The sequence below is a fragment of the Papaver somniferum genome, chromosome 3, assembly GCF_003573695.1.
Source record: "Papaver somniferum cultivar HN1 chromosome 3, ASM357369v1, whole genome shotgun sequence".
Classification (NCBI taxonomy): Eukaryota; Viridiplantae; Streptophyta; class Magnoliopsida; order Ranunculales; family Papaveraceae; genus Papaver; species Papaver somniferum.
This window is the reverse complement of record NC_039360.1, coordinates 90,183,934-90,205,666: the sequence shown is the minus strand read 5'-3', so window position 1 is coordinate 90,205,666 and position 21,733 is coordinate 90,183,934. Positions and strand designations below refer to the sequence as shown.

The 21,733-nt window shown below is 35.1% G+C and overlaps 1 pseudogene; it reads left to right on the top strand.

Annotated features, from left to right (window-relative positions):
• Window positions 1–16,978: 16,978 nt before the first annotated feature.
• LOC113359726 lies at window positions 16,979–18,312 on the top strand (annotated as a pseudogene).
• The last annotated feature ends 3,421 nt before the right edge of the window (window positions 18,313–21,733 follow it).

Genomic DNA, 21,733 nt, shown 5'->3' with positions numbered 1-21,733 from the left:
CTTAATATGACCAGGTATACCTCTAAATTAGTTCCAATTAGCTTTTTGTTGCTCAAAATTATCTAAAGTTCTTAAATAAGTCAAAACTTTTAGATTGTCAGAGGAACTTACGATTGGAATTTTTCATGTAACCAACCGTAATTGGTAGTTGCGGTTCGTAATTGATGAACTACCAACTGTAACTGGTTAAATTTGAGGAAAACCCAATCGCAAAAATAGTTATGGTTGGTATTTGTCTAGACGAGATGAACTGTAATTTATTTACGGTTGGAAAGGTTACCACCAAGATAAACCGTAAACAAATACAATTTGTAAATTGAGGATCAAGACCAACCGTAACCAACATACAGTTGGTATATCAACTAAAATTTTGAACCGTGAAAATCTATTTCAAAATAAAATTTTAACTATCAGAAATGTTTATGGTTGATAATGGTGGATTCAACTACAAACCGTAACTACATTACGGTTGATAGGTTATTAGTCGTAGAATTTTTTTGAGACATATATGAATACTTACGGTTCATAATGGTTGTGTCGTCACCAGACGTAAGTAAAGTTACGCTTGTAAATAGAATACATAACTGCACTTTCGTTCTCATATTTACTATTGTTCTTGAACTATTGGAGGATGTCGTTGATTATAATCATTACAATTTTTGTCAACTTTCTTCTGCGACATCTTTGATTATATTAATTTTTCGAAATGTCGCTTAATCGAAGACGATGAAGGAGGTCGGTTATGGAGGAGAAGAGATGAGGAAGAAGACATACTGTTTTCTTTTTCTTTCTTTCTTATCATTCATTTAGGTTAAAGCAGTGGAGGACGATTTCGTATTTTCAGATAAATCTAGAAGGGTAATTTAGACCATTCAAAATTAAAAGGGTGATCTAGACAATTTACAATACCATTAGGACACCCCCTAACCAACTAAATAGACATTATTATCATGGTTCAATCCCTCTAATGATTCCATCATCCCCTATAACAGGATTCTTATTGAATGAGTTGCAATTTTTTATATTTTATTTTTTTGACGATAGGGTTAATGTATTAATCAAGAAAATTGTAATTACAAGCCATCACTGGTGCACCACCTTTAAAAAACTATTGTTTCCCAATTAAATAGGATTCAATCCAAGGGCACCAAGTGAAAAGTGCCCTCATTGGAAGACCAAAGTTAACCTCTAAAGTACACTATGAACTTTCTTTAAGTTTGCCATTAAAATACCTGACCTTGCATTCCTCTCTTTCCACGGGGCCTAAATAACATTATATGGATTCCATATTTGTTTGTTTTGTCCACATGATTTCCAAGAGTTAAAGTTTTGAAGGAGAGTTTCATTTCAGCACTAAGGGATTCTAAATGCTTCTATGAAATGAAACCAAACCTCAGTTACATAATGGCAATGGAAGAACAAGTAGTCTGCATCTTCATCTGCGTGTCTACACATCTTACAAGTTGTACTTTTTACCCGAATATTTTTATATTGAAGATTAAGCAGTGAACGCAAAGAGTTATGAAAGTAGGCCATAACAGTATTGTCACCTTGGGAGGAATATTCTTCTTCCAAAGGAAATGAGACAATCTATCATAGATGTCTGCGGTTTGGTTGTAGGTGTCGTAACAATGTTTGTTTTGGAATCCTCTTTAGAGTTTCCAAAGAAAAGGATTGTATCTTCCTCTCCAGTTAGTGTTGGTGGTTGAGTAATTAGCCTCATCAATGATATGTATTCTATTCTAATCGCTTCACTGTCGATGTTGTTGATCACCAATTGCAATTACCTGCCGAGTCAATGCATTCAACACTCATGATCCATTTTGATTTTGCTTTCTTATACACCTTTGGATGTAAATATGTAAGGGGCTTTCCAAACTCCACTCACCCAAAATAAAATATTTCTTCCATTGCATACCTTGATATCGGTATGAGGTATCATCAACTTCTTGCTCTTCAATATGCTGTTCCAAAGATCTTTGCCTTGAGGATTCTTTTTTTTTTTCTTCCCGAAACCGAAGAAAGATTTTATTAATAGGATTATGCATTTACATGATATGCATCTTCTAGCAAATGGACATTTATATTCTTGGGAGGTGAAATAAACCAAATTCCACTCATCCTTTCAACTCTAGCAAGTTTTGATAAAATGTCAGCTACCTTATTTCTTTCCTTTGGTACATAACTGCATTGCCAAGACATAAACACTCTAAAAGTATATTTATTTCAAGAAATAAATCATGATTCTCCAATCCATATTTAAGCTTTCATTTTTTATTGCATTCGCCACCAGTTTAGAGTGCACATTCTCCATTTAAGATCTTTTGCCCATTGCATCACCTCCCACAGTCCGTTGCACTCAGCCTGCTCTGTGTTCCATGCCTCAGCTAGGTAAAATCATTTTGATCCCTTGTGTGATCCTGCAAAATCACGAATAATTTATTATATACCACCAGTTTTAGTATTCTCATGATAGCTACCATCTGAATTTATAGTGTAGAAAATAATGGGAGGAGGTAACCAGTGAATACTATCACGGTTTTAACGAGTGACTGTTGTTAGAGCATTGCTTGGTCGAACTCACAAGTGTTTCTATCTCAAACTCGTTGTCAAATTTAGTTGTCAAAACTATATCTTGATTTCTAGTCTCCAATATTAATTAAGTCTCAGACTAGGATAGAAATGTAGTTGAGAAACACTGGATCACGCGCGAGAATTATCATTGCGTTCTACCGTTTGAAGGTGAAGATTAACGGAAGCATTTGGAGAACTTAATCAACAAAAGGTAACTGAAGACTGAACCACCTATTTCTCAAGTTATATTCACTTTTGAATCCTTGAGACGTTGTCGCGTAACTAATTAGACTACCATGCATATACAAGAATTTCGAGTCAAGTTTATCGTGGTAATTAGTTCTCGAAATATAATGACAAAGCTTAATGAACATTTGTTCATACTTGATGAATTTTGGTTAAGGACAATTTATTGTTCGCAATCAAAATCATGTAGCAAGTTTTATCATTCGAAAATATCATAGAATAGTGGTATGTGTCATTTATATGTTATAGGGGAATGTTTCGAATCGATTTAGAAATAAATATAGAACTACTCCTACTATAGATTCAGATACAAGACAGAGGTATCAGTCTTACAAACTGGAAAAACTGTTATAAGTATAAAGCCGCATTACATGTACTCGTACAAGTAGCGGAGTAGCTATATGTCGACTTGCAGATTTTTGGTACGCATATCCTTATGTGCATCCTGTAAAAATCTATTTAACTCGTGAACCGGATCGGTGCACATACCCGTATGAAAACCGAAAAGGAACTGTGGTCACGGAACCGGTTTGGTATCCATACCGGTACACGTACAAAAATGTTATGTGTTTTGGAACTCGGTTATGTGTCCATACATGTATGCATACCAAAATAGTTTTGTGGACTCCGAAACCGGTCATAGTCTTAAGGTACACATATACGCATATAGTTATGTCAACTCCTGAACTTGGTTTGGCTTAATAGTTTACAAACCGGTACACGTATCGTGACTGACCTGGCTCACGAACGACTATGGTATTTGTACTTTGTATATCTACTAACCATGTCGATTTTTCTCAAGTGCGATAAACTTATTTCTACGAGATAATTATCATTTGATCAATTCTCCAAAAACACTATCCTAATTTGATCACATGGATTGTAACTTAAGGTTAATGTCTTAAGTGTTCATGAAAATGAATATCAAGCTTATAAGTTCAAATCGTCTAGTTTCGTCTAACTACCTTGAACATAATCTTTATACACGGTTCGGTTTAGGTTTCACCTAACCATAGTGTATATCTTGTTTAGTAAATCAGATTCAAAGATTCATATAACGGTGGATATTGATTGCTTTGTTCCAAAGCTATCTTAGCTTAATTAAACCTAAAGCAACCTATGCTTTGAATATCTATAAAAGGGGAACTTCAAGCAACTGGGATCTTTGAATCCCGACATTACTTTTTGGTGTGTCCTAGTTGTAACTAGAGTCGTCCTCTTCCTAAACCTTTTAGGGTTTAACGACTACAATGACTTCATAGGGATTCATGAATCCAGGTCCAGTTATCTTTTCTTGATAACTCGAGTATCCTTATCTTGATCGATTGTTGAGATGCTCACTTGATCAAGATAAATAGAAATCATCAAAGTTCTCTTCGTCTCAAACTTTGTTGATTCCACAAGTTTTATACTTGTGAGATGAATAATAATCTAGGCTGCACTTCGGTTGCATAAGTCCGGATTTTGAGGTTAACTGGACTCTGTCTACCGCTATCGATTTATATCACCTTGATCAAACTTTTTGATCGTAAAGAAAATCACATATAGGATTAATCTGTGGGAGGCAGGTTTAAAGTATTCAATTCAGTTGAAGCAACTCTTAGTTGGTGTGACGTCAGCTAAGGGAATCAATTGCACGGAGTCCTGTTGGGATTTAAGAGGCGTAAGGAGCACGACCGTGCCTTAATCAGTGGTAGACTCGATTAGGGCTCAACTAAGTCTGAAGTTAATTGGTAATAGGATAGTGTCTGTAACGGCTTAATACAGTTTGGTGTTCAATTTGGACTAGGTCCCAAGGTTTTTCTGCATTTGCGGTTTCCTCATTAAATAAACTTCTGGAATCTATGTTATTTATTTTTCCGCATTATATTGTTTATCTTTATAATTGAAACATCGCAGGTTGTGCGTTAACCAATCAAAGTAGACACATCCGACCTTGTTTTATTGGATACGACTTGATTGATTCTTGGACATTGGTCTTTGATACCGTCCAAGTAATCTCTTTGTAATTAGGTTCACAGACTTGGTTCTATAAACGTTCTAATTGCGAGAGAGAGAGAGAGAGAGAGAGAGAGAACTTTAGACATTACTCCTTGATTGAGTTGAACTCTCGGAATTGTGTTGAGTTTGTTCATACAAATTTCCTAAGAAAAATTTGGTGGTGTATTTTGGTACCCCCAGCGTTTTCAATTGGTATCAGAGCAGAAAAACACGTTAACCTAACAAGTCTGTGTTTGAAGAAATATGACTCTATGTATATGAGTATGATCTTGAAAAATATACCACCAGTTCAGAATCATTTAAACATAGTTCAAGGGTTTGGTTCACATGAGAAAACTGTCACATCTGTTACATCATCTAAAACTGTGGATAACTGGGATACACGCCTAGAAGAACAGTTGGATGAACTTTCTAATTAACGAAAGTGATTTTGATGTTGATAAGGAAGTCTCACAATACATCAAGTTGTTTGACCATCTCTTAAAGAGAAAAAGACCAACATCATGTCTGACTAGTTTTTTGACTCCTCTATATTGAGAAAACAAAAAATTGAGAAAGATCTTTAAAGGTTATGATTGTGATTATCACCTAATACAATCCATTCTTAAAGATCGAGAAGAAGAAGTACGTTCAAAAAACTTTAAATGTGAAAGACTTCGTAAAATCTCATTATGTTGGAAGAAAAACTTGCAAGGAAGGAGGCAAGGTTTAACTCTCAACAAACTAGTTTTAAAGACAAAGAAAGTGTTTTTCTCAAACAAATCAACCACTATGCTATGAGCAATTAAAAATCATCGTGATACATGAGGATTGGGCTATAAGGAAATAGTTGCTACAGATACTAGCTGTTAGAGCACTGCTCGGTCGAACTCGCAAGCGTTGCTATTTCAAGCTTGTTTGTCAAGTTTAGGTGATCAAAACTATAATTCTTGATTTCTAGTCTACTTATAGCCATGTCTCGGATTAGGATATAATGTGTAGTTGAGCTTTGCACTTCACGACGTTCATTGATTGAAAACGAAGATCTACTGAGGATAGCTTGGAAGAACTTCATCAATAAAAGGTATGTGGAGACTAAAACTTTTATATCACTCAGAAGTTTATTCTATTATATCTCCTATTGAGACTAAGTCGTATAACTATGTAGACTTTTACATTATACACATATCTTTCTCGAAATATGTGTTGGAAAGCTTTTTGGTTTAACTAAGTTCATCCTTATTCTTGACGAGTTTAGTTAGAAACGATTTATTTGTTGGAAACTCAATAATGAGTCAAAAGATGATCATGTGAAAATCGCCTTGTAACATCTTACATGATTTGTGTGAGACGGTCATTTGATGTAGAATCGGAATGTTTCGTATTAATCATTCGATCACTTGAAAATTACTTATAAGCTAATAGTTTGTGTGAGACATCTACTGTCGTCTTCTAAGGATGTTTCAATGATTGAAATGAAAGATTAGAACAAACAACCATTGTCTGGATATATCACAGTATGCATACCAGTATGCAAACTGTTGTAGTATGATTCAGGTCTGGGAACTATGTATGCATACCCGTATGCAAAGAGTTTTAACTGTTAAAGTCCGGGAACCAAGTTTGCATACCCGTTTGCGAACTGTCGTACATGACCAAAGTACGGAACTTAAGTTTGCGTACCCGTTTGAAAACTGAGTTGGTTTAAGTTCTAAAATTGGTTTAGTATGATTTCATACTCATGAACAAATATATTTATAAATTAAGGAATGAAATCTTTGCAAACCATGGCTAAATGTTCATGAATTGATTATCTTGAATCAATCTGATTTTGTTTCAGTTGTGTCTTGTATACTTTTATGAGAATATAAACAATTGAACAACTCTATGAGTAACACAATTAGATTCATTGGATCTAGAAGTGTTAGATGAATATGGTTAATACAAAATTGTTCATACGGCTAACTTCGGTTAATTATTGTTGAGCCAACTCAATATACACGTTTAGGTACGGTTACCCATATCTAAATGAAGGTATATTTCATTTGTGTGTAACAAGTTAAGACCATCTAACGGTCAAGAGATATTGCTTTGGTTTTAAGCAAACTTAGCTTGAATCTTAAATTAGGATTTCATCTAACGATGAATATTGATTGCTTTTTTTCAAATCTATCAAACTCGGATTTGAAGACTATATAAGGGAGAACTCTAGCAACTGGAAAACCTAATCCCCACACCTCTTGTATGATACTATTTGCGACTAGAGTCGATTCTCCTTTAACCTAGGTTTTCCCTAAAACCATTATAGGTTAACGACTTAAAGACTTCATTGGGATTCTGAAGCCAGACCCAACTATTTTATCTTTGGTTGCGTGTTCAAATCTTACTTGTTTTATCGTATTGAGTATTATTTTCTCTAAGATTTTCTCGAGATTTATCTCCGAAAGGTAAAATATAAAAATAAATCACAAAGCTCTTCGTCTCATTCTTTGTGATTCCACAATAACTTGTTCTACTACCATATAATTAAGTTATTGTGAGGTGATTGATATTTCTAGGATGTTCTTCGAGAATATAAGACCAGATTATCAATTGGTTACTGTTCACCTTGGTTTATCAAAATACGGAACAAAAACTTCGTACGTATTTCTCTGGGAGACAGCTTTATCTATCAGAATAGACTTTTATGTGACAAACATATTTGTTTATAAAGTCTTCGACTTTGGGTCGTAGCAACTCTTAGTTGTGGGTGAGATCAACTAAGGGAATCAAGTGCGTAAAGTCCTGTTGGGATTCAGAGGCGTAAGAAACGCGACTGTACCTTAATCGGTATGATACTTGGTTAGGGCTCAACTACATTCCAGTCCGAAGTTAAGTTGTAGTAGGCTAGTGTCTGTAGCGGCTTAATACAATATGGTGTTCAAATCTGGACTAGGTCCCGGGGGTTTTCTGCATTTGCGGTTTACTCGTTAAAAAAACTTATGGTGTCTGTGTTATTTCTTTTCAGCATTATATTTTTTTATATAATTGAAATATCATAGGTTGTGCGTAGTTCAATCAATTGGTAAATCCAACCTTTGGTTGTTGATTGAAATTGATTGACACTTGAATATTGGTCTTTGATACCGTTCAAGTTGTTTCTCATAATAATCAGGCTCGCGGATTCTATCTGTTTGATTTGTTGATTACATTGAGAAATAGAGATATAACTCTTAGATATATTTTTCTTGATTGAGTCTGACTGTCTAGTTGATTTTCTTGAAATTATATTGGAGTTAGTCCATACATATTATCGCACGAAATATTGGGTGTGGTTGTTAGACCCCCACTTTTTCAGTAGCAAAGAGGTAGAATTTGTCAAGGCTAGTACTTCCTTTCAACCAAATTTTTCCACTAATGAAAAAAGTGAAATACCTATGTCTGCAGTTGAAGTTCGAAAGAGCAAATTTTATTAACCTCCAAAATCAGCACACACGAATCCAGGTAAGAACATTCCTTATGTTTGCCATTATTGCGGAAAAAACGGTCACCTGCAAAGGGAATGTCGTTTTCGCATAAGGAATGAAAAACTTCATGATGTTCTTATTTGGGCATCACAAGAAGTAATCAAACCTAGATCATATGTTAAAATTAATACCTTTAACATTACGGGTTGTTAACGTCCAACCTTTAGGCAAAGGAATCAATGATGTGATAAACCAAGATTTGCTTATAAATGTCATATAAAGTCTTTTCACAATTGTAATAATTTTCAAAAGGATAACTTTGTAAAGACAAAGACAAGATCGGATGCTTCCAATTGGAAAAAGACTATCCTAAAAAACGATCATTCTGATTTCCCTTCAATAAATCTTGAAGAGAATAATAAGAAGAAGAGAATACCGAAGAAATCTATTTCAGAAACACGTAACCACTCAGTTTTGAACCTTCAGACAAAGGTTGATCATACGATCTCTGAGCTCTAAAAACAGATTAGCCAATTCAAGGACTTTAGGAAGGCAAGGATAAGGCTGAATACAAGTAAGAATTATACAACCTTTTCCCTTAGTAATTTAAACTATGCTAAAGACATAGAAGGTACATATCATGACAACTTACTAAAGAATCTTGTTGTTCATGATGGGCATTTGACAGATGCCTACCATAACATAACTTGATTTTGGTAAATCGTGCCTCTTCCTGGAACATGACAAGGAGGAAGCACAATCTGTTCAAGAATGGTAACAAACTCCTTCTTGACACATGATGTATTTTGTATTATGTACCTTATTTTTTAGTTTTGAATTTCACCATAAAATGGTTCATCTTTGGCTATGCCATGTATCCTAAAGAAAATCTCAACTACCTCTTGTGCTCTAGATATTTATCTATTGAGCGAAGAACAAGACCTCAAACTCAGAAAAAGAAAATCCAAAATCATGGCAAAGCAATGGATCTAGATTAGCTTAAAACCAATTACATGAAAAGTCCAAGGCATAAAAGACCAAGAGTAGTGTTGTTGCACGCAGTAGCGCGGCGAAGCTTCATAAGCTAGCAGCTACGAACCGTAGGATTAAGATTCTCGTTTGGATTACATTTATTTTTATCTTTTCTCAATTATTACAGGAGGAAAATTTATAATATTAGAAGTCCTTTTGGTATGTTTTCATTTGGTTTTACATCTCATCTTCTTCCTCTTATTTACTTTCAATAACTGTCGACAAACTTTCAAAGATCCATTGATTATCATTGTAACCAGAATTTTAAGGAACCGAAATAAAACTTGGTTTATCCTTCAAGGACAACTTCTATCAAATTTGAAATCACTAGCTCACCTTTGGTCGTTCTCTTACGTTTGGACTACTTACCATTAAACCCCCTGGATTTTCCTTGAGATCTTACCTAAACAAACTTCTACAGCTCAATGATCTAACTTACAAATTATAAACTGGTTAGGTATGCAATTGTGGAAAAATCAAGTTATTACTGTTGTATGGGTTTCTCTTAAACTGTATTTATAGATCTGTAATTGAGATATATAAATTTTGGGGTTTCTCAGTTTTGTTGAATATTTTTAGGGTACTGTGAGTGATCTACAAAAAGCTCAAGAACCTATTCATGAAGTAAAATTGAATAACTTATATCAAAAACATCAAAGGAAAAACGAGATTAATATCCATACAAGCATCTCTTTTTACAACATCAATTACTGAAAATAAATTTTTTAATTTCTTCTTCATAAGTTTTCGAGTTTTGAATTAACATGTGTTGTTTAATGTATTGAAATGATTTAATAAGGTGTTGAATCCCCAAGGAAAAGTAACAGTTCTTGTTTTAGAAGAAGGAACAATTGTTCTTGTTCTTGAAAAGATTAATGGCTGTTAAATTTGGATTTTAAGGAGAAAAACCTATATATTAAAATATTGAATTAGGTAAGGATTGTTCTGATTTTGTTAAATTAACTTTGAGGACTTTTTAATAATTAATCTCATAGACAGCTATACCATCACTATCAACGGCTGATATATATTATATGATACCATCTGACAGTAATCAACCCACTTTCTTATAGAGCTTTCCCACGCAGCTGCGCGGGATAACACTGCTCAAAGACCAAAGTAATATCACAGTGAGATATAAAATAAGGTCAAACAAGTCAAAACTCTGATCATGGTCTCAAACATTGAGCAATTGGCCAAGAAATTATCATACAAGCACAAAGCTCCTTCGTAATTAAAAAGAGGGAGAGTAGCAAAAAGAGTGCAAAATGTTGATACAAACATATGCATCAATAAGATTTCCATTAAAGTTTAAAAGAAAATCTTTACATAAAGAGATCCCATCAAGCTCCAGAAAAACAGGAAACACGATCAAGCGCCAAGAATCTCAGTTTTGAGACAAGCTAGCCGCAGAAAGCTCATCAGAAGCGGGGTACCCATATGACGTTTCCTGGACGTATCAAAACTGGGTCATTTAAAACTAGGTATGTTATATAGGAATCAACATGAAAATGTTAGGTTTTTTCTTCATCTGTCTTGTTACTATGTTGTTGAGTGGCTTGAATATGTATATTATATGTTTGGTAAAAAAAATACTTTTGGAAAGTCCCCTGAAGAATTCTGAAACTTCTGTAATGGTGAGTCTTGAAATCACTATAACCGTTCCCAATATCGGGTCGAAAGATTTTTTATGAACAGATACGAGGCTTGCCACTTTTTTGAGAAACAAAAAGCTTAGTTATATGGGTCAACAAAAATATCAGTTATAGAAACTCAATCCCATGCATTGAATTTGCAGTAATTTGTCGCAATAAACCAAAATTCTAAAAGAAAAAAAACCCCAACAAAAATCATACTATTTACCTTAATTGACACTTGGGATTGAGTTTCTAACATCTGACTCGGTCCAAGACAGATCCAGATGATGAATCAGACGCTAACAAACCACCCACCCTCTTAACATTATTCTTTCCCCCTTCATTACTATTACTCTAGACGCACAGACGATGCGCCTGTGCCCTGCTATCCAGCTGCACAATATCAGATTTCAAATGCATTGGTCCATAACGAGAAGATCCAATATTATAGTGAAGATTGTAGACATGTGCAATAAATTATAATATGAAAACCACCAACTCTAGTGTTTATATTACAAGAATACAGTGAATGATTGAAGCATTGTAGTAAATTATAATATGAAGTGATAACTAATGTGCAAAATATGTATTAAACTAAGAGGACTGAAAATTCAAAACATGTAAAGCTTTGGTTCAACCCAATAGAGCGATTATCAGCTAGGGTACCACATGATTTCATTGCTGAAAAATGATAAGCCACTAAGAGCAATCTAGTTATGAAAATAGCATGACACTTATTATTTTTCAGTACTTCAATAAACAATATATGATAGCAATATTTCAGTGATTCGGATTGGTATAGGACAACCAATCAGATTATTATAGTACAATATTGTATCCAGAATGACAAACGCAACAGAAGTAATCAAGTGCAGAACACTAATTTTCAGATTATTCCATACTGAAAATTATGATTTAACTAACAAAAAAAAAAATTCTAGATACCTGGATATTCACTCAGACAAATGCAGCATTTATGTAGGCTGTGTCAGAATATCTCATTGCATTTGTCGTCATTGTAGCTCAGCATGGAAGGTACGAGTACATCTGCAGTGACACTTTTTGAAATTGCCTGCCTATCTCCAGCATTATCTGCCTTTTCAAATGAAGTAAATGTTATCCAATTATCAAACTCTAAGCATGATGAATTCTGTAATGCAACTATCCATTCGTAGACAACTTCTTTGCCAAACTGAGCTGTCCAAATGTCATCCAACATACAACACAAGATAGAAATCTTAATTGTGTCCAACCATTGAACAAAGATGGTAAAAATAGGAGCAACATGAGTTGGGTATGCCTTCGGCAGTAGGCATGTTAATAATATTGGTGGAAGATATTGAATTTTGAAATAGAGATATCTATTTGACTGATCATCTATTTTCATTGCTTCACTGCCTATTAAGCCAAATTTTGCTTCCCCACCAACTGAGCCAATCTTAGTATACATTACAAGCTCATCAGAAACTTTAATATGTATTTTTATTTGTAGAAAAGTACTTCATTTATTTAGAAAATAGGATTATTTAATTGTTTAATTGTTTTTCTTCTGCAATGCTAATTAAATTGGGTATTTGCAAAACCTGGAAAGACCTCGAGTCATCCTCCCTGTCAAGTGCAGTGAGATCCTCACCATATATAGACTCCATTGCTAGTGTCTGCATGCAAAGAAGAAACTTCACATGAAAGGTGAAACCTTATGTTACAAAATCAATAGTTTGAAGACGTAAACCATAGTTCGAGGCACATTGGTGTGTCATGATCTTTACTAAACATAGCCAATCAGGCACCATATTAATCTGGAGATAACAATACCTCCATCTACCAAAAACCATGTCATGAATAAGAAGAAAAATCATCAATAAGAAGAAAAATCATGAGCAACCTCTCTTAACAAGGAAGAAACTTCTGTTTATACATGTTCTAAATATGTCAATGACAACTCAAAAATAAAATAAAATGAGAGCTTTTATTTCTTGCTCTTACAGGGTTTAGAAAACCTCTTGAGTAGAAACACAACCCATAAAACAAACTGAAGAAGAAGTTTACAAACCTTTCTTATTGCCTTCAAATTTCCGTTTCTCTCTCAAGTAAGCATACATATGTTTTTTTTTAAACGTTTCAGTTCTCATGAAATGGATACAATGGCATTTTTTGATAGTTGTTACTATCAAAGAATAAAAAAGGAACATGTATGTTGCAGTTCCCTTTCACTTCTACTAACCCAGTTATAGAACCAATTTGCATCAATAATTCTAACATCACCACCTTTTATTTTTTGTTAATGTGAACTATGAAACTTGAGCATGAGAAAAAAAAAGGAAATTAGAACTTTTCTGGGTTGCAAAAATTTACCTCGTCTTCTTGTAACTGACCATTGTCTTTAAGTTGTTTTACTGACAAGTTGGGTTCTTGCGCTTCCTCCTTCTCCTCTTGTCTTTTTTTGGGATGCCTTTGAGATGATTCTAGAGAAGGTTGGGTTATGGGTACATCAAAAGTAGATTAAGAAAACCTAGCTAATTTAAAGAGAACACAAACCAATTAACTACTAAATTGAATTAAATTTTGCAAGAATTCGAATTCAAAATTTCAAAGAGATCATAATTTTACTTATGTTCCAAAGCTGAACACCTAGAAGATCTAATCAAACATCAAAGTGCTTCAATCTTAAAGCAGTAAATCTTCAGTTATTAACAACTTGTTCACAGATGCAGTAAAACTTTTTAATATAATACTCGATAATATAATAGTCTCGCTAAAATAATATAATTTTCCAGTCCCGACTCGGGTCCTTAGTGCTAAAATAATAAATTCGATAATATATTATATTTCAAAAGTTCCCCTTGAACATTAATAGATCCCAAATATTATATAAAATAGTAATTTCATTAGAAAAATAAAAATTATTTTTCATACACATTAAATTTTTTTAGGGTTTGTAATGCATTGTATCTACTATAATATTAATGTTTCTACGATTTCCAATGGTTCATCATCTAGTAACTTCTTTCAATTTAGTCAATGGTTGCACATCATAGGTACTTTGTATCAAACCACAATTCTTCAAATTCAAATTCAAAAAGATTAAAAATTATTCCTTAAATTACTATATTATTATTATATTTATAAAAGAAACAGATTTGTCTTTAAATAAATATATTATGTTTATGTTTATAAAATAATAAATTATTATATTATCGATTAAGTAATATCTCTTTAAAATAATAGGATTAGGGTGGTCCCAAACCTATTACTTTATAAATGTTTTACTGTAGTAGCAAACTACTGTTATATAATAAAATTTCTAGAGAGTGATATCTACAGGAGTAGATGCTCGATACAAATTTACAAACATATATAGGAAACTAAATCCGATACAAATTTCTCTGAATCTTCTGTGTAATATTTGAACACTTAAAAGATCCAATCAAAACATCAAAGTGCTTCAGTAGTATTTTTAAATATTTGATTATTAACAAATTCCCCAAAGATCTTAGCAAATCACTGTTATAAATCATATTTCGAGAGCAATTCCAGCAATCCGATACAAAGTTCTTCGAATCTTCTGTATGAAGGTGAATACCTAAAAGATTACTCAAACATCAAAGTGCTTCATGCTAAACATGTGTTTATCGACTATCGAGAAGCAATATTTCTAACCAAAAACGTTATATCTTCGATCAAACAAAATCATCGCAGATCTTAAAAAAGAAGTACTGACTACAAAATTGGGCGAAATTTTCAATATCTGAGACAAACAGAGAAGATTTGATGAAATTTTTAAACTCATCTGCTTCGTTTTCCATCACAACAAATTTGACAAGAAATCGTATAATATATAGACATTCAACGAAAAATTCCCAAAAATTCAAACATCATATGAGAATATTGTGAATAGTAGTACTGAAAACGATGGCTTACCATGATCGAGAGATGAGAGCTGAGTATCAGCTGCTTGTGATTCCTCTGCAACTACGAGACCTTAATGTTTTGAAGGAAATGCCATTGCTGCTAAAAGATTCCAAGCTACTTTTAGAGAGTTAAAGTGAAAGAAGTGATGGAGAGCTGAGAGTTAAAAGAAAATTGAATGCCTCTGAGGGAGGGAAAAAACGAATGAAAACATTGTTATAACACGTTGGTGAATGGATGTCTGACCCACTGACTAACTAGGGCTACATAAGCATAATGAGCATTATTCTAATAGTGTAATGTATACACTTTTATTTTCACTCCATCTCACACATTAGACGTTATTTTTGTGAACAAAAACCAAAGTTAATTTTTTTAAGATATGTTTCTCTTGCAAAGCTCGACATACTTATCGAAAATGAGCGCATTCCAAAATGTATAACACCATCATCTACCGATCTTAATTTCAACGGTTGAAAATTTGTTGATTTTCAATGGCTCAGTTTCAAAGTAGTAGATGGTGATGTTATACGTTTCGGAATGCGATCATTTTTGATAAAATTATAGAGTTTTATAAGAGGAACATATCCCAAAACATTTGCTTTAAACTTGTAACCTTTTGATTTTTATTTACAAAAATGACGTCAAATGTGTGAGACAGTGTAAGAATAAAAGTGCATGGAGATTCTCCTTCAACTAATAATAACAACTTCTTTCTTACTTTTTGCGGTCACATCCAATACTGCTCGTACTAAAACTATAAGTCTTTCTTTAGAGAATACTATTTCAATAGTTCAATGACATGGAAGAATTATTCCTCCGCTTCCTTCGGCTCATTCTCTATTGCAATCACGTTTACCTGTAGGAAAAAGGATGAAGATCATAATGGTCAAAAGTCAAAAATTGCAAATGAGGAAATTTGGTATGTAAGAAGATCAAAACTAGTGACAAAACCCCTAGGTGAACAAACTAGTGATAAGAAAAAACCGGTCATATTATTTCTACCAAATAAAAACCGTTTCAAATAAAACTGGGACAAAAACCCCAAGCCAAATAATAATGTGTAAATTTAGTTTTTGTTACTTTTAAAAAAGCCAAACATACCCTTCGACCTTTTCTTCTTCTTCTCTGATTTCTTCTTTCTTCCGTCACCTTCTCCCACCATCATCATCACCAGCAGCAACAATGGAACTGCACGAGAAGAACAGCGTTGATTCAAGAGGTGAAGAATTCGAGAGACGTTACCACCACCCTCCTCCGCCTCCTTCAATTCCTTAACCATCGACACCATTACCACCACCACCCCAACCTTAATTAAAACCCTAACCATAGTTTCATTTTCAAATTCAGAAGAAAACACAGGTGGATCTGGTGATGTTTTGATATTTCTGTAAGATTAGATGAATAAATTGTTGAAATTAGGGTTGCGATTGTAACTTCAATTGAAGAACAAGAAGAACATGGATGGGTTGGTGACGAATTGATGATTGAGATCGATTTTCAAGGAAGAGATGACGGAGTGGTGATGTCAAATTTGATAACCTAATTTGTCTCATCGGCGATAGCGGTAAGAAATCACAAATTTCTTGTAATTTTTTGTTAAATTTTTTTCAAATTTGTTGGTGGAATTAGTCTGTGAGGGATCTAATTTGATGATCTTTTTTTGGTCGAAGACTTTATGATTTTTGAACTAATTTTTCATTTGAAGTTTGACAAGGATCTGTATATTATTGAATGTGTACATGGATCTGTCCTGAAATTTTTCTGAATCAAATTTGGTTGGTTACATTTAAGCCAAGGATTAGATGTGGATACAGAGGAGAATGAAAATTTTAAGGTGGAAGCATTTATTTGAAATGGTAGATAACATTATAATCAAGGAACCAAATGTGAAATTGAAATGGAAATGCTAATTTCACAAAACTAGGATGAGTCTTTTGGTTGTTGTTTGATGGTGGTAGTGATTGGTTGAGATGATTCTGCGGTGGATTGAGTTGTCGATCGACAAGAAGAGATGTTGAACGGAAATGGGTTTTGTGGTGTTGGGTTTTAATAGATTTGATTGTTTGTTTTGTTCCTAGGTTATGACTGAGATGGATTTGTTGATGGAAGTGGTGACTGTAAGCTAAACTGAACTGCAGGTGATGGATTAGGATGCATATGAAACTGGGTAATAAGTCTGTTCATAATCATGGCGGCAGTGGCGGCGGAGGTGGTGGTGAGATAGCAAATATGAAATTGGTGGTAAGACATAAAGATCTTGCTCAAATTGTTGCTTGTATCAAATACTATCTTGAGAAAGCTGTTGTTGCTGGTGAGCCTGTCTCTAATCTGCTTGAAATTAGTCGTGCCCATCTAAATGAAAAGTTTGTAGTTTTGTTGAATGAAAATTAAGTTTATTTGGGTTTAGGATTGATTGGGGTTTCACATTTTGACTGACCAGAAACTGTCTTTTGACAAATTTGAGTTCAAGCTAGATATCAAAACCTCCTTTGGATATTTAGTATCGATTGGATACCGGCGCGCTTGTGGAACAAGGTCCGAAGAGTCACTTTTCCACATTGGAGCAACTCTTGGCATGGGAGAAGAAGCTACACCAGGAAGTTAAGGTATGCAGAATTGTACTGCTTGTTTGTGACACAAAATTGAAAACCACTAGACTAGGATATTGAACATTAAATTCATTATAAATTGGAAATTTGACCTTTGATAATTCAGATTTTAATTTGCTTGTGGAGCCATTAGGTGTCTTGTTGAGTTTCAATGTAACGTGGAGCATTAGTCTTAGTCTTAATGATTGCTTATATGTGTTATATGTTGCTTGATTTTTAGGCTCTTGAAAGGGAAAATATTGAGCATGAGAAGAAGATATCAACATTGCAATCTTTGGAATATAGGGGAATTGGAGAAGCTAAATTGGACAAGACAAAAAGCATCTGTAAAGAAGCTGCAGTCAATGATTTTGGTAACATCACAGCTGTGTCCACTACTTCATATGTTATCGTCCAAGTTAGGGACACTGAGCTTATTCAACTAATTGAATATGCCACGGGTAACTCAATTCTCCTTGTTCAATTTTTTCTTTAATCTACATGCTGCCAGTGTCAGGAAGTTGCTTGCATCTTAATTGTTTAGTGTTTGTAGCCTATCCAACCTTGAAATTAAATAAATATCATGCTTAAGAATTTCATTTGTCACAATATGCATGACTTTCGCCCGATTATACTCTCCTAGGTGTCCTGATATCTTTGTTCTTGTTTGGTTATCAACTCTGTATATGTTGACCTACGTTCGTAGCTAGTAAAATGCGATGTAATCAACAATGGATGTTTGATTTGTGTTGATAGTCACAAAAATCATATCAGAGACTTCGAATTTGTCTACAGCTTATTCATTAACCATGTGCTAAGTAATAAGAAATTGCTTATTTATGTCATAAAAGTATGAAATGCAGGTTCATGTACATGTGGAGGTCAATGAACCAATAACATGCAGGTTCATGTACATGTGCAGTTGAATTATGACGAAACCAATTATGGTTTCATCTTATTTATGATGAAACCAATTATGGTTTCATCTTATTTATGATGAAACCAATTATGGTTTCATCATATTTATGATGAAACCAAAATTGGTTCCATCTATCAATGAACATGTATAATATCTCTTATAATTTTTCTTACAGTTGATATGGGAAGCAATTGCAGGTGGTGAATTGGATTGTGGAGCTGAGTAGAGTCAGCTAGGAGATGTTGCTACCGCTGCTTTCAGATTGGCAGTGTGCAAGTGTAGTTGCTGGTATTGTTGATATGGTTATTGCAGTGATGGGTTTGATATGGTTATTGCAGTGACAGGGTCTTGTGACGAGTTTCATTTGATGCTGCTAGTAAGCTCCGGTTGCAGCTGAAGTTAATATTATAGAGAAGGTGGTACTGGTGTTGGCTTTGAGTTGGTTCTCTATGAAGAATGGTTTGAGCTGATGCTTGAAAATGGTTTTTAAGTACAGTTGCAGGTTGAGAGTGTAGAGAAGAACTGAGATGCCTATGTTGGTGGTGATTATGAACTGCAGCTGGTGATAATCAGAATCCATAGAGGAACTGGTGTTGCTCTGGTTGAATTAATATTGATATTGCAGGTCCAGTTGAAGATCAAACTGAGCCTGAGATGGAGCATTTGTGGTGTTCAAGTATGAGCTTGAACTGAAATGGAAGGCAGTAATGCAGTGGGTATGGGATTTGAAGTGAATTTGTAGTTGCAGGTGCAATGAAGTGCTGCAATACAATGAGGAATTTCCTGTAAACCTAGATGGAAAGATATACCAGGTGAAGCTGAGTAATGGGTCTTGAGACATAACTGGTGGTATTGCTGTTGAAGCGCAGAAACCAATTATGGTTTCATCTTATTTATGATGAAACCAAAATCGGTTTCATCGTATTTCAACAATGTATTTCTATCCATGAAGATGTATAATACCTCTTAAAAAATTTCTTGCCGGTGATTTCTCACGAAACCAAGATGAAACCAAAATCGGTTTCATCGTATTTATGATGAAACCAAAATCGGTTTCATCGTATTTATGATGAAACTAAAATTGGTTTCATCGTATTTTTGGGAGGTGGTGGTGGTGGGCGGTCGTGGTGCTGGTTTTGGTCGGCGGTGGTCGACAGTGGTGGTGCTGGATGGTAGGGTGGCTGGTATTGGTGGTGCAATTACGTAGTATCGGTGGTGGTGGTGGTGGTCGGAGGTGGTGGCGGTGGTGGTCGACAATGGTGGTGCTGGATGGTAGGGTGGCTGGCAGTGGTGGTGCAATTGCGCAGTATCGGTGGCGGCGGCGGGCGACGGCGGCGGGAGGGTGGTGGTGGTGGTGGCGCGGGGGGCGGTCGGTGGTGGCGGCGGTGGTCAGTGGGGGGCGACGGAGCGGTGGCGGTGGTGGGGGGGCGGTGGTGGTGGTCGTGGTGGCGGCGGTGGTGGTCGGTGGCGGCGGAGCGGCGGTGGTCGGTGGTGGTGGTCAGTGGCGGCGGCGGAGCTGGCGGCGGTGATCGGTGGCGGCGGTGGCGGAAGGTGGCGTTGGCGGTGGCGGCGGTGGTCGGAAGTGGTGGCGGTGGTTATCGGTGGCGGCGGTGCTTATTGGTGGTTGTTTATTTCTTGTTGAGGGTGACAATATAATAAGAATTAAAGTGTGGTTGATTTTTGTTTTTGTTGGGGTGATTTAAATTAGAAAGGTAATATAGACAATTTATATTAAATGGGGTTTTTGTGAACAATTTGTTTTGTTGGAGTTTTTGTATATGGATAGTGACACCTTTGGGGTTATAACTCGCGGACCGTAAAAAGATATATATCATCTAAATCACAGAAACGATTGGAGGGGGCATTCACGGTGAAGAATGTAAAAGTAAAGAGTATTTATCAGGGATGGACCAGGAAATGTCACTTGGGTAAGGCTGGAATATTATAGATAGCCAATATGGCTGAAGGCCACAACAAGTTTTCTCGGACAAGCCGTATGATTAGTATATAATTGAAATTTGTCAATGAAAAACTAGATAGATAGATTAATAAAAGATAAAAGGTGAATGGGAAAAGAAATTTAAGGTTTGTTGAAAGAAAATGAGATAATAAGTGTAATGAGAAGAAGAAAAAATCACGTTTTAAACAAAATATATTAAGTTTAATTCTTTAATGCATTGGCTAAAAACTATTTGGGTGATAATTCACATTGGCTAACTACAACAATAGGTTGGCATGACACAAAATTCCATACCATAAAATTGTTGGACCAAAATTAGAGACCGACTATAAACTGGGTTTGTCCCTCGCAGACAAAAAGATTAACTAAGCAAATTTTCATTGATTAACAACTTATATTACATCTGCCCATTCGAGTACTGTGTTGATAGCATTTTGTAATGAATAAAGTACGAATCAGTTTTCATTCTAAGAGCATCTCCAATTAGGGCTGTCAATGGGTAACCATTACCCGAAATCGGAACCGAATCCGGTAGATTTGGGTCCGATTCCGGGTTCTAAAGTTGGACCCATTAACAACTTAGGACCCGACGGGTAATTATCCGATTGGACTCGAATCTAAACGGGTCCAAACGGGTAATACCCGTTGGGTAGCCGCGGGTATCGGGTACCCGTTTATTCATATTCTATTCATGTTTTTGCTAGTTTTAGCTTTGAAATTTTACTCGTTTTAAATTTTTCTCTTACATTTAATCTTTATTTAGTACATTAATAAGAAATAATAATAAATTTTTATATAAGTTATTTAAATCCAAGCCAAAAAGAGAAAAATATTAAGTTTTTGAGGTTTTTTTAATAGTTTTCTTAAGACACAATGGGTACCCGGAACCGACGGGTACCCGGATATTTAAACGGGTCCGGTTCTGGGTCCACAAATTTAGGAACCGGACCCGGAACCGTTAGGATCCGGACCCGACCTTTATAAGTAGGGTCCGGGTCCGGGTCTAGTGATACCCGGGAGGACCCGGACCCGTTGACACCCCTATCTCCAATGCTAAGGGTGGAAGTCATCCTATGTGGGTTCTTAATAATATTTTTCTATTGGGGTTGGTTCCTATGTGGCTAAAACGAATGAAAATTTGACATTTCACCTCAACTTTCATCTCCAATGCTAAAGTCTTCTTATCCTAAAATCAATTTTGGAAAAGGGTTAAAATTATGGGGAAAAACATCTTTGAAGTTATCACCCAATAACAATATTTTCTAATGGGATTTTTTTTCTAGCCCAAATTCTTATTCTTTTATATATGAAACCCATCGTTAAAATTGCATATATGGAGAATCCATAATTACTTATAAATAAGAGTTGATTACATAAAATAACCTTTTAAGAACAGGTCCCTAGCTCAGCTGGTCATCCCCGTTCCCCAAAGTTTAATG